Source organism: Silene latifolia, chromosome 11 (assembly GCF_048544455.1).
Source record: "Silene latifolia isolate original U9 population chromosome 11, ASM4854445v1, whole genome shotgun sequence".
In the NCBI taxonomy this organism is placed as follows: Eukaryota; Viridiplantae; Streptophyta; class Magnoliopsida; order Caryophyllales; family Caryophyllaceae; genus Silene; species Silene latifolia.
The window spans coordinates 159,085,546-159,103,852 of NC_133536.1; the positions used below are offsets into that span (position 1 = coordinate 159,085,546).

Consider the following 18,307-nt stretch of genomic DNA (forward strand, 5'->3'; position numbering starts at 1 on the left):
TGGGGTTAGAAATTAATCAAAGCTAAAAACTCTTCAAAATACAATATTTTTAATAATAATTTTTATACTATTAAATCATGTAGGGAAAATTTAATCAAATAAATATATAAAATGATTGTTTTACAATTGTTTTTATCACTTTTTAATATTTGTAATTTGATACCATGGGTATCAATCTCATACCCACCCCCTCCTTGGGTATGAGAAACCCATACCACATGGGTTTGAGGTATGGGTATCAAACCTTCAATTTTGTCAACCAAACATATGGTATGGGTTTGGTTCATTCCAAACTCATACCTCATATCTATATTGGGTGAACCAAACACCCCCTTAAGGCGATCTCTAGATATTAGTTAGTATTTGTGTTTTTATGCGGGCTTTTACTGGCTGATGCAACAAGTAGTTAGCTTTCGAATGATGTTGATTCGTGTTTGTTAGCTGGTCAAATCAGCTAAGGCAGTTTCTGTTTTTCTTGGTGAGATGAAAAAGTTAGTGGCAAGTAATGTGGATGAATACGTCTAATCGTGGCATAATTTTGAAAAAACTTGGTATTATTATCTCCAAAATTTGCTTTGGTTATACGAGATTTTTGTTGCCAATAGACACGTTTATAGTCAAGAAGTGCATCACGCTTTTTCAGCCATCTCAATTGTGCGTTTTCTAAATGGGCAATATGAGAAGAACCAAGTTGGTTTTGAATAATCTCTAGCTTTTTTTCAGCAATTGAAAGTTGTCTAAAAATATTTCCAAAGGTAGATTGATTCCACTTCTTAGCTTTTTGCTTTAGTAATTTGCATTTTTGAGAGAGACAAAACATATAAGATCCGCGAAACTGGTACTGCCAACTACTTTTAACCATCTTAGTGAAGTCATTTCGAAGAGTCCACATGAGTTCAAAACGAAACGGAGGCGCTTTTTTATGAGCTTGCTCATGAAATTTTACGGAGATAGGACAATGGTCAGAGCTAGTGAAAGCATGGTGCACAAATTGAATGGTGCTTGTATTACTGATCAAGAACTTATTAAAAAAGAAATTTCTAACGAGTTTACACTTAGGTTTACAAAAAATCAACTTTGTAATTTCGACAAGAATGAGGATTTTAAGTCTATTAGTGGCTTAATTACAGATGAAGATAACAGATTTCTTACAGGTAATATCAGTATGGAAGAGGTTAAACAAACTGTGTTTAGTTTAGCCGCAGATAAATGCCTGTCCCGATGGGTTTCTGCAGAGTTTTTTCAAAAATACTTTGGGATATTGTAGGAAATTCTCACACTAAGGTCATTTTTAGCATTTTTCCATTCTGAGAAATTACTAAAAGAAGTGAATCATACTTTCATAGCATTGATTCCTAAAATTGAAAATCCTCAAACAGCAAACCATTTTCGCCCGATTAGTCTTTGTTCAACAATTTATAAAATTATTGCAAAAATCTTGACTAATCGTCTTCGAAGTGTCTTACATAAAATTATACACCCGTTTCAAGGTGCTTTTACACCTAATCGCTTTATTCAAGATAATATTCTTTTAGCACACGAGATTTTTAACTCGTTTAAACGTAAAAAGGGCAAAGGAGGTTGGATTGCAATCAAACTTGATATGGAGAAAGCATATGACAGACTAGAATGGAATTTTATCGAGGAAACTTTTAAGCAAATGGGTTTTAATGCTAAGTGGATTTCATGGATTATGGCATGTATAAACACCAAGTTTCTTACTCGGTGTTAGTAAATGGAACACCGGGAGACGTTTTTAAACCCACTCGAGGTATTCGACAAGGAGACCCACTTTCGCCATATATATTTATTATGTGCGCTGAGATTTTAGCAAGATCTCTACAAAAAAATAGTGATGTTAGCTCTAGTGACATTGGTATTAGAATTGGGTCAGGGGTGGAGAAAATTCCTTTTCTCACTTTTGCGGATGACACTATCATTTTCGCTAAAGCCTCTAACCAGAGGTGTAGAACTATTAAGTCTATTTTAGATAAATTTTGCACGATTTCCGGACAATTTGTTAATTTTGACAAATCCACTTTTCAATGCACTAGAAATGTTGAGCGTTCTCTCCGTGAATCCTTTAGAGGCATTCTTCATATGAACGAGGAAGCTCATTTGGGTAAGTATTTAGGATGTCCTATAATTGATAGCAGAGTGACTAAAAATACTTTCGAGAACATTATTCAATCTTCTTGCACTCAATTATCAAAATGGAAAGCGAATTCTCTATCTCAAGCAGGTAGACTAGTTCTTGTCAATGCTAATTTAGCCGCGAAGGGAACTTTTCAGATGCAAAGCTTCCTCCTCCCTTCATCGATCCATAATAGATTAGATAAGATTAATAGAGATTTTCTTTGGAATAAGAATCCTTCCCAGCGTTCTCCTAATTTGGTTGGTTGGCATAAAGTTTGTTTACCAAAGTCGGTTGGTGGTTTAGGAATTAAATCTTCTGAAGCAGCTAATAAAGCTCTTCAAATGAAACTCTTATGGAAAATTCTTATGGATAAGGAAAGTATATGGGTCAAAGTGGTATCTAAAAAATACTTGAGAAATTGTTCACTATTTGATCATAAGCCTAATTCAACCTCTTCTTGGCAATGGCGTAAACTAATGAGTCTTCGGACTCTATTTAGAAAAGGACTGAGATGGCAGGTAGGTAATGGTAGCAACATTAAGTTTTGGTCTGATAATTGGGTTTTTTCACACCCACTTACAACCAGTACGGTTGATGATGATAGTAACCGTGATCTTAATCTTTTGGTTAAAGATTTCATAAACTCAGACAAACAATGGGATGTTTGTAAATTATCCAGTTTAGTGAATAACGATATTGTTAATCAGATTACTAACATTCCAGTGCCACATAATAATATTCCAGATACCCTAATTTGGGGGTTGTCCGTAGATGGAAATTTCTCTACCAAAACAGCAACTTGGTTAGCGCAAGGTTTGTTAGATCAAGCTCTTGACAAATGTGAATTTCAGTGGATTTGGAAATTGAATATTCCTCCTAAATTGAAATTTTTTCTTTGGAAAGCCTGTGTTGACGGCCTTCCAACGAAAAGTAGACTTCTCAAGAGCCATATTGATGTCCCACCTCATTGTGTTCTGTGCAACAACCCTATTGAAAACAAAGATCATTTCTTTTACGAATGTCCCTTGATTGGGTCTGTCATCCAAGACCTGAACATTTTTAGTTTCAACGAGTTTTTGTCAAATTATGATACTATTATAAGTCAAAGTTTTCTAACGAAACTTAATTATCTCAAGGATTTAATTTCAAAAGATGACTTTATAAAGATTATCTTTATTTGGTGGAATGCATGGTTCCATAGAAATGATATTATCTTTAATAATGTTAATTTAAGTATCAGCAAACTTATTACTTTATGTAATAATAGCACTAAGACATGGAATGTGACTAGATTTAAGGATCTCAACAATCCCGAGGTAGAAGAATCAACTAGAAACAATTCTAGTAAGGAAGAGATTTGGTGGGAAAAACCTACAAACGGTTTCCTAAAGCTAAATTTTGACGGATCGAGAATAGAAGGTAATAAAGCTGCTTTAGGATATTCTTTAAGAGATCACAATGGTAAAGTCGTTTTGTTGGGAGCAAAAAAGTGCGGATCCAATAGTATCCTTGTTGCGGAAGCACTTGCTTTAAAAGAAGGTATTTTAGCAGCTAAATACTTAGGAATCTCAAAGTTAATTGTGGAGGGTGATAACTTATGTGTTATTAACTCGATTCGAGGTACTTGGCAAATTCCGTGGGAAATTTCTAGTATTATCAAGGATGTGAAATTAGACCTTCATTTTTTCGATGAAGTGATAATTAAACATTGCTTTCGTGAAGCCAACAAGGTTGCTGACTTTATGGCTTCAGTTGGACATTCATGTCCAACTCTTTCGAGGTGGTTTGATAGCCGGTGGCTTCAACTTACCTCCCTCATTCGAAAGGATGAGATAGGTTGGTCCTACCCTAGAGGATCAACCTAGTTTTCTTACCTAATCAAAAAAAAAAAAAAAAAAAAAAAAAAAAAATGTGGATGAATGAGTAAATACAGTTACAGATAACGCAAAGATGCTCTAAATTACTAACCGTGATTTATAATAATAGGTGCCGATTATATATGATTTCTGCAGTCTTAGGTTTTTCCTGGCTGTCTATTTTCTAAGTCTACATATTCGCTATTGTTCCAAAGTGAATTGGATTACATTTTACATTAGGTCACTTGACATCAACAACTAGCTGTAAGAAACTAGATAATTAGTGTCTAAATGTTCTACTTTGGTTTGTAGTAGATATTGAGGTTGCATTGTTTATTTATTTAATACGGACGATTTTGTTGTCCACATTCTAAACAAAAATGATGACAAACTGCCCATATGCTTTTACTTAATGTGTGGAACTTAGATAATATTGGTGGTTTATATGAGATGAATGTACAACGTTGAGACCCTCCGTCACCCTTGCATGAGTGAGTGTTGAGACTTTTGTGTAAGCTACAAATCTGACTGGGGTTACAGTATTTATCTCCACTTTATTTTGTTCCATCCTTTTCAAATTGTGTGGGGACTTTTGAGAAACAGAAAGAACACAAAGACATGTACATAGTATTTCTTTAATTTCACATTAAGAGCGCTGTTCTGCCCTTTTTGTGATTGTGAATACCAAGGAAGTAGATATATATTCAAAATTACTAAAGATCGCCCCTAAAATACTCATCTCGCCCCTAAAATTCATTTCTTTTTCCAAGTTTGCCCTTCTCTCTACTTTAACTCTCTAAAATTTGTTTTTTTCCGGAAAAATTTAAATGAGTGATGGAAATCCTTTTTTTAATTATCTCTTTAATTCGTACAATAATGATAATTCGTACAACAATGATGGATATCGATTTCAAAACGATTGGAATGCCGAACAACATTATCGCTACAATGATCAACAATATAGTTACGGTCAGGGGCGGATCCAGGATTTAGAAGTAGGTTGGGTTAACTAGGTTAACATCCGCGGTGATTAAACTTGTGAAACCGGCAAACCGTATAATCGGAGTCGCACATAGTGTATTGCATAACTAGGCAAAGCTATATGTTTTTGGGCAGAATTACAATATACAGAATAAATATTATCTTATAAAAATATATGATTAAATAATGCAAATTTTATACTTTGTTTACAAATTATTTTCAAAGTTCCGTTAAATTTTATCAACTATTATGAAAAAAAACGAAGACGTCCTATTATCTCCGTCTTTTTGAAATATGATACTATTGTATTCTCGAATAGACGGGTGTGTACAAATTTTTTTAAAATTAATTTTAACAGCAATCACATTATTATGTGCATTGTATTAACAATTTATCATAAACATTATTGAGATTTTTGCACCAAAAAAAAACATTATTAAGATTTATGATGAAATGTCAACCAACTTGTGGAATATTTTATGACGAAAACAAAATGTTTTTTATGGGGTTTGAACCCCCGCTGTCTAAATAGAAGCAAATATTTCATGTTAGTACTCAAACCAACTGAGGCACATTGAATCAATGAACATTTAGTAACATAAATTAATTTTATTCTTATAAATTGGTTGGGCTCCAGCCCACGTAGCCCTTTACCTAGATCCGCCCCTGGTTACGGTAACGGTGAAGGTAGTGGTTATGGAGACGGTAGTAACACGGGAAATTACGAGGAAGCTGAAAATACGCAAGACAATGAAAACACGCAAGAGAATGAGGTAAATTTGACGCATTTTTGTACTTTTATTTTTTACACGGGTAGAACATTTTCCAGAAAAAATGATTTCGTGTGAGATTCACGAAATGGCCCAGGAAAAGTCGTCCAAAAAACACGAAATTGCCCAGACCAATTCGTGTAAAAAACACGAAATGACCCAGGCTCATTCGTGTAATCTACACAAAATGGCCCAGGTTTTTTTCGTTTGATTTACACGAAATGGCCCAGGTTATTTCGTGTATTTCACACGAATGGTCCCAGACTGTTTCGTGTATTTCACACGAATGGACCTTTTTTTTTTTTTTTTTTTTTTTTATTTTTTTAAGACGTTTTTATGTTTCTTTTTATACGCTTTTTTTAGGGTAATGATAAATACAACCCACTGGGTTGTATTTAAGAAACCAAAAGAGGAAATAAATTCTTGATATAGGCATTAAATGTATTGGTTAATGTGTAATTTAGTTTTTAATTTCTAAGTTAATACCCAAATTAGAAGGTATTTAATGCTTAAATACAACCCAGTGGGTTGTATTTAGCATTACCCTTTTTTTTATTATACGTTTTTGTGTTTCACAAGAATGGACTTTTTTTTTTTTTAATTTTAAAAAAACGGTTAATGGATTTAATTAGGAAAATTATGAAGATCCCGGTGAAGAGAATGTTGATTACGGTGATATGTTTGTATTTGAGCATCCGTTTAACACATTTGAAGAAGCATTTGATCGTTGTGATGAAGTTGCATATGGGTTAGGCTTTCATTTGGTAAAGGCTAAGTATCACATGGAAAAGAGTCCTCCGTATAAAATAGTGAAATGTGAGCGATACGGACCGTATAATAGCAAGGCTAAGGATCCCTTGAAACCACAAAGAAAATCGAAGACCAAAAAATTTATGTGTCCATTTTCATTAAGAATGATTAAAAAAGGTGAAGGTGTGTGATGGGTTGTTGTTCCGAAGTGCGGGGTTCACAATCACAAGTTTGGAAAGTTTCTAGAAGGTCACAGGCGTAGGTCCTTTCGTGTGAAATACACGAAAATGGCCTGGTCCATTCATGTGAAATACACGAAAATACCCAGGTCCATTCGTGTAAATCACACGAAAAATCCCAAGTTTTTTCGTGTATTTCACACGAAATTGGCCAGGTTGATTCGTGTATTTCACACGAATGGTGCGTCGTTCCCAGAAATTTTTGCGTTTCCAGGTTCAGTTCGTCCCTTTTTTTTTTTTTTTTTTTTTTTAAAGTTTCCGCATTCAATCAAAAACAACAAATCACAAACAAATAACCTAATTTTGGCTCTAATCATCACAAATCTATACCTAAATCAACCTATACATAAATCTATACTAACCAAACAAATTTAATTGGGTTACAAAACAAAATTAAAAAACATACCTTCTTCTACTTTGGGAGGAATGGAGGACAAATCCGTTTGAATTTTGAAGCGATTTGTTGAACAAAGTTGTTGAAACGATTTTTAAATTTTGAATTTGAAAAAAAAGGGGGAAGTTGTTGTTGTTGTTGGGTGTTGCTGTGTTGTTCAACGTGAGGAGTGAGTGGTGTGTGTGTGTGTTTTTTTTTTTTTTTTTTTCAAAATTTAATTCTATTTTTGAAGCGGGTTTGAAGCGGTTTTGAAACGGTTTTTAATAAAAATTCGAAACTCGAGAAGAAATAATATACAAACAAGTTTTTGCTTATTTATTGTTTAAGGGCAAAAAAATAATTTTTAGGGGCGATATGAGTAAAGTTAGGGGCGATCTTTAGTAAACCCGTATATATTTTGCCAACCTTTTTTTTATTAACATTCGCTATATTTCTCAGGCACTTCTTCATTCTTCTCACATGTATCAAGCAAAGCATTCTTTTGCTAATCATGGTGTCAAGTGCTCGTCAGTTGAGATTGATGTAGCAGCCATTATGGCCCAAAAAGACAATGCGGTGTCAAACCTGACCCCAGGTATTGAGGGTTTGTTCAATAAGAACAAAGTAACCTATGTCAAGGGATATGAAAAGTTACCTCTCCTTCTGAAGTCTATGTGGACGCTATTGAAGGGGGAAGCACTCTTGTCAAAGGCAAACATATAATTGTTGTTACTGGCTCTGATGTCAAGTCTCTTCTCGGTGTTGAAATTGATGAAAAGAGAATCGTTTCATCAACTGGAGCTTTTGGCCCTAACAGAAATCCCAAAGAGATTAGTAGTGATTGGTGCTGGCTACATCGGGCTTGAAATCGGCTCTGTATGGGAAAGGTTGGGTTCCGAGGTTACTGTGGTTGAGTTTGGTCCTGATATTTGTTCATACCATGGATGGTGAAGTGCGCAAGCAGTTCCAACGTTCCCTTGAGAAGCAAGGCATGAAGTTCAAGCTGAAGATTCTGGGGATACATTCAAGCTGACATTCGACCCTTCAGCTGGAGGTAGGACACGTGGACAGTGGACTACAACTTGGTTCTGGGAGTTGTATACACACACCCTGAGGTGGCGTCTGTCAGGAAGATGGAGGAGCAGGCAGGTTAAGAGCCTTGGTGTGGAGTACATGGTTCGCAAGTTCCCATTCATGGCAAACAGCAGAGCCAAGGCAATTGATAACGCAAAAGGCCTGGTGAAAATATTGGCAGAGAAGGAGAGTGACAAGATATTGGAAGTACACATCATGTCTCCGAATGCAGGCGAGCTTATCCATGAGGCGGTTTTGGCGTTACTATGGCCACCTATCTAATTAAACTGCTAGTCTCCCTCCTTTTTCTTTGATTGATATATGATTCCTGAGATTGTTTTTGCTATTTTGGCAGATACTGTTATCCGATACTTGCCTAAGTGTTTGATTAGGTTTGATAAGCTCACGTTTTTGTTTCCTTTATTATTAATGAGAAATAACAGATGGATTTTTAGACGGGGTTTCCGAGATTTTGTACATGTATTGTTGTTTGCATCGGTCTTCTATATAAGGGTGTATTTACTGCATTCTCCAATTTGGGTAAGAATGTGGAAGACGGGTGTATCTGCTGCGTTCACATTTTCGTTTCCTCCATGACTGCAATTTGTATTGGCAGTCTCTGAATGACCATAGGTCTTTCATAAAATAACAGTGACAACACCTAATTGCGCCATATTTTTTTTTTACTGCATGTCTCTGTGTCGCTTTACCGCTTTACCTGAATTGGACAAAACAAAAGCAAACCAGCCGGTAGCGTATCATCAAAAACACAAATTATGGGATATTATTATTATTATTATTATTATTATTATTATTATTATTATTATTATTATTATTAGGGTAAATTGATAACTTATACCTTATCTAACACCACTTTTCAAATTTTATACCTAACATAATTGTTTTTCAAAACTTATACCACAAATGCCTAAAACTTATAAACGTAATACCAACTAGCAACTTTGGTGATAAAAATGAACGGATTCCGTCCAAATTCAAATTTTACCTATTAAATATAATATTTGTTTCCAACTTTACCCTTCTTGTAGTTTGTAATTTTGTATAACACACAAGTTCTTATGTTTATGTTCATATCATCATCATATTATTCTTTTTTCTTCCCAGATTACATCAAATGAAATTTGGAATTCTTTATCTTTGATTTCATTTATTGAGTTAACCTTTGTTTCCAAATTTTTTGCTCTCTATTTCTCTCATATTTTATTGTTTTGTTAGGCTCTGTTTGGTAAAACTACCTGAAAAGGTAGCTGAAACCTGAAAAGGTAGCTAAAAACTGAAAAGCTAACTGAAATCTGAAAAGGTAACTGATAAAGTAGCTGAAAATTAGGAACTGATAAGGTAGCTGATTATATAAAAAAAATGTTTGGCAAACTAACTGAAAAGGTAACTGATTTTGATGAAATGACGTAAAAGGATATGATAATTAATTAATAGTATAGATTTAAAGGGTAAAAACGGAAAATCAAACCAAATCAGGTACCTGAAATTTCTAATGCTACTCTAGGTAGCACTGGCTGCCTTTGGACTCAATTACCAATATAGCAAGGATACTCTTATGGCTATGTATGGATTTGAAATTGGAGTCGTTGATGAAGCATTGTTTTATATTTTTCTTGATAGCTTAGTTGGTTAAAGATCTTTTGGTAATTGACTTGGAATAATCGGTTGTATAAAGATATTTGTTGTTGATTATCAAATCATCTCGCATTTGTGGTATTCACATTGTGAGTTTCATATAATTTCGGCAGCAAATTTTTATATAAAAAAAGCATTAATAAATTGCGTCGGTTCTTGAAAGAAATGATGCAAATGAGAAAATGAGAAAAATGAATTGGCCGTAAAACAAAATATCAATTGCGTCAGTTATGATAACAAATGACGCACAAAATAAAGAAAATGCATCGGTTCTATAAAAAACTGATGCAAATGTTGAAGCATTTGCGTCAGTTTTTTAAAGCATAACTGATGCAAATGGTTCTTTTTTGCGTCAGTTTTTAAAATACAACTGACGTAAATGGTGAACTTTTTGTGTCAGTTTTACAACTGACGCATACCAAATACGACCCCTCGATATACGTCAGGCCAAAACTGACGCAAAAGGCCCTCTACAACTGACGCAATAGGGGTTTTTTCCATTAGTGTATTAGCATTTCATTTCAGGTAGCTTATTTGATTAAATAAGCTACTTGCCAAACGCTTACAAAAAAATAAGGTAACTGAAACTTTGGTCAAATAAGCTACTTTGACCAAATCAGATACCTGAAATGTCTTGCCAAACGGAGCCTTAGTCCTTTGAATTTGGGGTTAAGTGTAGCGAAAAACCCCAAATTAAAACTAGAGTATCATTAATTAAATATGATTGTGAAAGATTGTTGTGCTTGCCTTCATTCAATCACAAACTGAGTATATGTACAATGAGGAGAAGATATGCCTAGCTAATAACTAGGAAACAATATCTACAATTTACATAATTAGCTACCACTAATTAAGGAATATAATAACAAACATATACACTAAATATATTTGATTGATACTAAATATAAAACATATATTCTAACACTCCCCCATAGTCGAAGCTGGAGGAAGACGAATGCTGAGACTATCTCGGAAATCCGTAAATAGAACAGACGGAAGTCCTTTGGTGAAAATATCGGCCAACTGAGAGCGAGTGGGCACATGATGAACGCGGACGTCACCTTTAGAAACTTTTTCCCGAACAAAATGAATGTCAATTTCAATATGCTTGGTACGTTGATGTTGGACGGGATTCTTGGCAAGATAAATGGCGGAGATGTTATCACAATAGACAATGGTCGCCTTATGAAGCGGATGATGAAGTTCAACCAATAAATTTCGCAACCAACAAGATTCTGAAACCACATTAGCAACACCGCGGTACTCAGCCTCGGCACTAGACCGAGAGACGGTAGGTTGTCTTTTAGAAGCCCAAGACACTAAATTCTCTCCCAAGAACACGCAATAACCACTAGTGGACCGCCTAGTGTCTGGGCAACCGGCCCAATCAGCGTCGGTGTAGGTTGTGAGAACCGTGGGTGAGGAGGGAGTTAACCATAACCCATGACGAAGAGTACCTTGAATGTAACGAATGATGCGTTTTAACGCATTCATATGACTAACCATCGGATTGTGCATAAACAAACAACATTGTTGAACGGCATAGGCAATATCGGTACGAGTGAACGTGAGGTATTGCAAAGCTCCTGCCAAACTACGATATAGAGTGGGATCATGAAAAGGAGAACTAACTGTGGAGCTCAACTTCTGTTTCGTGTCCACTGGTGTTGCAACGGCTTTGCAATTAACCATACCTGCCCGTTCTACAATTTCGGCGGCGTACTTATGCTGAGACAAATGAAGGCCGGATTTAGTCCGAGTCACGGCAATACCAAGGAAATAGCTAAGGGGACCGAGGTCCTTCATAGCAAACTCGGTTCCAAGCTTTTCCATTATAGAAGAGCGGAGTGTCTCGGAGGAAGTAGCTAAAATAATGTCATCAACATAAAGTAAAATATATGCCGAATTACCACCTGTATCTCGATAAATGAAGAGTGAATGATCACACTTACTGTGTACAAAACCGATTGTATAAAAAAAATTCGCAAAACGAGTATACCATGTCCGAGGGGCTTGCTTTAGCCCGTAAAGAGATTTGCGTAGCAAACAAACATGGTCAGGATACCGCTTGTCCCGGTACCCAAGAGGCTGATGCATATAGACGGTTTCATGCAGATCACCGTGCAAAAATGCATTCTTAACATCCAACTGACGAATAGACCAACCATAAAACAGAGCAATAGATAATACCGTACGAATTGTTGCAGGTTTTACAACTGGACTGAACGTTTCACCACAATCAATTCCCGCATGCTGAGTTTTACCGTCACCTACAAGACGAGCTTTGTGCCTTTTAAAAGAACCGTCAGATTTAATTTTATGCCGAAAAATCCACATAGACCGAATGACATTTACATTAGACGGACGAGGGACAAGTTCCTAAGTCTTATTACTAATTAAGGCATTAAACTCATCATCCATAGCCAATTTCCAATTATGATCCCGAAGTGGTGACACGGGATTACGAGGTAAGGGGGATATGACAACCATAGTGTTAAGGTCAAATATTTTCTTAGGTTTATAGATGCCATGATCACCTCGAGTGACAGCATTGGTAATGGGAGGTAAAGGAACAGGGGACACGAGTGGAGTTTGGGTCGAAGAGGGCGTGGAAGTAGGGGACTCGATGTGTGTAACCGGGGACGAAGGCATAGGAGAAATAGACGGTGTAGGTATGGTGGGCTGCCGAGTAGCAGATGGTGGTGTAGATGGAGGGGATGGCGTTGTGGTTGATGCAGGAGACCAAATGGTAGTGGGTATTGAAGAAGGGGGAAGATCGTCATCAAGAAAATCATAAATATGGGAGTCGGGGTTAGCGTGTTTGGCAAAAGGGAATTGCGTTTCGTCAAAACGAACATGTCGACTCAATAGGATTTTATTTGTTTGAAGATCTAAGCATTTATAACCCCGATGTTGGTTAGGAAAACCGAGGAAAACGCAAGGAGAGGACCTAGCTTGGAGCTTGTGTATTTGGGTCGAGGGGATTAACGGATAGCATAGACACCCGAAAACTCGTATATGTGAGTAAGAGACGGGTTTCTTTGATAAAGGATGTGAAATGGTGAGAGGAGACTCAGTTGCTTATTTGGTAAAACATTGAGCAAATAGGTAGCCATACTTAAGGAATGATGCCAAAATGTCGCAGAAAGAGAGGCATGAAGAAGTAATGTACGGACGATATTATTTATGGAATGGATTTTTCTCTCGGCCTTAACGTTTTGTGGTGAAGTATATGGACAATAAAATCGGAACGCTATTCCATGTGAAGCACACAAATCCGTAAATGACCTGTTATCAAATTCCTTTCCGTTGTCGCATTGAATATTTTTAATTTCTCTTTCGAATTGAGTCCGTCCTAATAAAATTTCGAAATGTGACAAAAGTAGGAAAAACTTGAGATTTCTTTGCTAAGGGGAAGGTCCACAAATAATTTGTATAATCATCAAGGAAAAGCAAATAATATCGATGACCTGCTGAACTGGCGACGGGGGATGACCATAAATCGGTATGGACGATATCAAAAGGCATTGTTGTATAAGACATAGAGGCTATAAAGGGTTGCTTAATATGTTTTCCAATGGAGCAGAAATGACAAATCGTTATTTTATTAAAAGAATTACAATTAATCAAATTTTTGAGTCTAAGGGAATTAAAAATAACATCGCCGGAATGCCCAAGACGGTCATGCCACAAGGAGGACTCGACAGCAGCAAAACTGGCTTGAGGTTGGATATTATTGGTGGGAGTAATTGGATACAGCGCCCCCTTACTCTCACATCTCATTAGCGGTATCCCTGTCTTGTAATCCTTCACACAAAAACCAAGGGGGTCAAACTCAACAGTTACCGAATTGTCAGTAGTAAACTTCCTAACTGAGACAAGGTTTTTGACGAGTTTGGGTGCATACAGGACTTGACGAAGGGAAAGGGGTGGATGTGGTTTGGATAACGTGGTGGAACCGGTACCATAAATGGGAATAGATTGACCATTTCCGATAATAATAGAGTTGGAATTGCTTAAATTAGAATAAGACGAGAGATTACCTGTACTCGATGTCATGTGGGAGGTTGCTCCGGTATCCATATACCATGGGCCAGGAGGTGTGAGCCCAAGTGTGTACATGGCAGCCTCAATATCAGTCTGAGAAGGAGGAGTCTGTGCCGTGTAAGCTTGAGGACGAGGAACTGGAGGACGCATAACAGGAGGACGCGTCCAAGGAGATGTCGGGTAAGGACAGGGGGGGTAAGCCCATAGATAAGGTCCCCACGGCCAGCCACCATACCCACCAGCGTGCCACGGTGGCGAAGGTGTCGTATTGGCTTGAACGACGGGGCCAGCAGGAGCAACACCCTGTTCAGACGAGCCACCTTGCTTCCCTTTGCCACATTTATGCCCACCACCCTTCTTTTTATGCTTGGTGTTCTTCCCTTGTTGCTGAGGAGGACGGCCAAGAATGGAGGAGGAGGCAGTAGAGTCATCTACTTTTGCATACATAGCAGATTGGCCATTTGTGGCGGCATGCATTGCAAAACCGGCTTCCTCCAAGGTCAACATGGACCGAGCTTGATAGAAGGGAGGGAGAGGCTTGGCTTATCGAATAATGGTTCTGACACCATGATATGCCTCGGTAAGTCCCGATACCATTTGAAGCACTAAACGGGTATCAGAGACAGGTGAGCCAACATTTTTAAGTTGATCAGCGAGACACTTGAGACGTTGACAATAATCCGAGGCAGAGGAGAAATCCGCCATCATTGTGTGCGAAAATTCCTGTTCGAGAGTGATGGCTCTCGAATGTTGATTATCTTGAAAGATATCGCGGATGTGATTCCAACACGCCATGGCAGTGAAGTCGTCTTCAACCACTGTTTGCGACAAATCATCGAAGATTGTCGCATAAATTCATTGTAGAACCGTTACATCTATGGTTTCCCATGCCTCCATGTCGTCATCAGAGATCGGCTTTTTAGCCTTTCCCTTTGGATCGATGATATGATCCAAGACCCGATTTGCTTTTGCAAAATTGGTGAAAAGGGCCACCCAAAGACGGTATTTATCACCGTCCATACCGAGGACGACGGAGACACGATTTTTGACGTTATGAACGGCCAAAACCGGGGGTAAATGTGACACCCCCATACTCCAAGTGCCTTACCAGGACCACTCAGGTATAAGAACGTCACTATCTCGGTTTCCCGAGGCAATGATAATCAAAAGACAATAACGAAACATAATTTAAATAGTAATAAAGTTTAAGTGATTACAATTCCAAATCCAAACTGATAAAAATACGATACATGTTCTCTTAAACCAAATGTCTCAAAACTACTAAAGAATGACAGCGGAAGACTCTAATCAGCTCGTGGTGACACATCCTAGCTAGCCCATATGCCTCTAATCAAACCTGCTCAACAACTGCTCACCATCCCCGAATGGATCACCACAGTTTTACAAAATAAAGACGGGGTCAGTACTAATCACATAATACAATCACAATAAGACAAGTAACAAAACAGCTCGACCGTCACATCAACCCAAACTCCATAATCAACTCCTCATCACTGACTACACACTAAAGTGTGTAGCCCTGCCAGAGAACCCATCGCAACAGGTACTCCACACCGCCAGTGGGGGACCGCAGCCGTTCCCACCTAAGCCCCGCTCATCTCCATCGAGCGATAAACCCAAGTCCATTAATGTGCACATCCTTTTTGTGGCGGGTTCCAAAGAAGGCAAAACATGGGCGTGAAGCCACTCCCGCAAGTGACTCCACTCAGCCAGGGACGCACCCCGAAGATCACAGACAGATACAATCAACAACAATCAACAACGATAATATTCAACAACCGTCACAATACCAACATTATACTTTAACAACAATCACAATCAAATCACCAACCACATCATGTGACTAATACTGAGTAGGGAAAACCCTACCTGGAATGCAAACACACACAGCAGATGATCTTAGCAGCTGTCTCAAAACCTTTCCTCTACGAATCCTCCTCCTATCACATAATCATACAATTACTACATACACAACTAATCATAAAACCCCCAATCCCATAAATTAGGGTTTAAACAATCTTAACCAAATGCTATAAAATTGGTATGTAGGACTTACCCTTGACGCAAGGATCACAAAGACACAAAGAACAATGAAATCCGACCTCTCAAGCTCCGGGATTTGCCAATAATGCGGATGAAGAGAACAACGTAGTTTCAATCTCCTTTATGAGTGTATTAGGTTTATAAAAGTGTTTAATAAAGATGACAACATAATATATATACTAATCTGCATTATCAACAAAACCCATCAAAACAAAACCCGTCAACCGAGCTACTCGATCGAGTAAGTAACGTATTCGATCGAGTGCCCCTTACTCGATCGAGTGCCAATGCTACTCGATCGAGTACCCTACAGGCAGAATACTGTTTCGTAAATCAAAACACCCTAACTCGACAGAGTAAGGCCCACTCGATAGAGTACCCAGAGACTCATAAAGCCGTAGTATTACAGTCTTCCCTCCTTAAAAAAGAACTTCGCCGAAGTTCAAACCACAACAAAATAAAAACATGCTAACATAATCTCGACGCAACAACAAAAACAAAACTCAATATAAAAACTCCAACACATACTACCAACCCACTCTCAACCCGACTCAAACCACTAATAACTATACTAAAGACAACATAAAAAGATGCAAAAACTCTTCGCGATCATCTCCTACCCCCTAAAATAAACAAGGTTACGTCCCCGTAACCATACATACCTGATAAAAAAGGAACGGATAGCGCTCTCTCATGGCCTTCTCTGCCTCCCATGTAGCTTCCTCAACCTCATGATTAGACCAAAGAATCTTAACCAAGACTGTCTCACCATGTCTAGTCTTCCTAACCTTCCGGTCAAGAATCTGTTTAGGCACCTCAAGGTAAGACAAGAACTCATCTAGCTCTATGTTCTCCACCTCTAACACATGTGACGGATCACTCACATACTTCCGCAGCTGAGATACATGAAACACATTGTGTACTCTATCCAAAGCAGACGGTAAGGCCAAACGATATGCAACTTCTCCAACCCGGTCTAAGATCTCATATGGTTCTATGAACTTCTGACTCAGCTTGCCTTTCTTCCCAAATCTCATGACCCCATGCATAGGAGCCACTTTCAGAAGAACCTTGTCCCCAACCTGAAACTCTATATCCCGGCGATGTAGATCTGCATAACTCTTTTGTCTATCCTGAGCCACTCTCATCCTCTCTCTGATCAGTTTGATCTGCTCAACCATCTCATGTACCATCTCTGGTCCTAAAACCACTGCCTCAGCACTGTCGTCCCAACAGACCGGACTCCTACATCTCCTCCCATATAAAGCCTCAAATGGCGCCAAGCCAATACTGGTGTGATTGCTGTTGTTGTAAGAAAACTCAATTGAATCTAACCTCTGTTCCCAGCTACCACCAAAATCCATCACACAAGTTCGTAACATATCCTCAAGAGTCTTGATTGTCCTCTCTATCTGACCATCTGTCGCAGGATGAAATGCTGTACTCATCTTCAATGTCGTTCCCAAAGACTCCTGCAACTCTTTCCAAAACCTTGAGATAAACCTCGAATCTCTATCAGATACTATGTCTTTAGGCACCCCATGTAATCTCAGCACATTCTTCCGATAAGCCATAGCCAATTGTGCCTTAGTCCATGTATCTTTCATTGGCACAAAATGAGCTGACTTGGTCAGTCGATCCACTGTAACCCATATCATGTTGTTACCCTGTGACTCTTCGGTAAACCCACAATAAAATCCATAGAAATGGACTCCCACTTCCACTTAGGTACCTCTAAAGACTGAATCTTACCTTGTGGTCATTGCTGCTCCCCTTTAACTCTCTGACATATCAAACAACGGGCCACAAACTCAGTTGTTTCTTTCTTCATACCAGGCCACCAGAAAGTCTTCTTTAAATCCTTGTATAGCTTGTCACCACCTGGATGTACCGAATATGGTGTACAATGTGCCTCTATCATGATTGTCTTTTTCAGCTCCTCATCATTAGGGACACACCACCTCCCATCAAACCTCAAACTACCATCTGTATGAATAGAAAATCTAGACACTGTCCCTTTCTCTACTCCAGCTCTCCACTCCACCATCTTGGGATCCAACTCCTGTTTACCGCGAATATCATCATAAAGATCAGGCTGCACTGTTAAATCTCCCATGACATCCCCTTTATGGATCATATGTATCCCAAACCTCCCAACCTCATCTCTCAATCTCATCAACAGTAAAGCTGTACACAAAGAATGTACACTCTTCCTGCTCAAAGCATCCGCAAATACATTGGCCTTCCCTTCATGGTAGATAATATCCATGTCATAATCGCCAATCAACTCCATCCACCTCCTCTGTCTCATGTTCATCTCCTTTTGAGTGAAGATGTACTTGAGACTCTTGTGATCTGAA

General features: G+C 38.2%; 1 pseudogene; it reads left to right on the forward strand.

The window, feature by feature from the left end:
- The first annotated feature begins 958 nt into the window (after positions 1–958).
- On the forward strand, positions 959–8,253 carry LOC141614227 (leghemoglobin reductase-like; annotated as a pseudogene).
- The last annotated feature ends 10,054 nt before the right edge of the window (positions 8,254–18,307 follow it).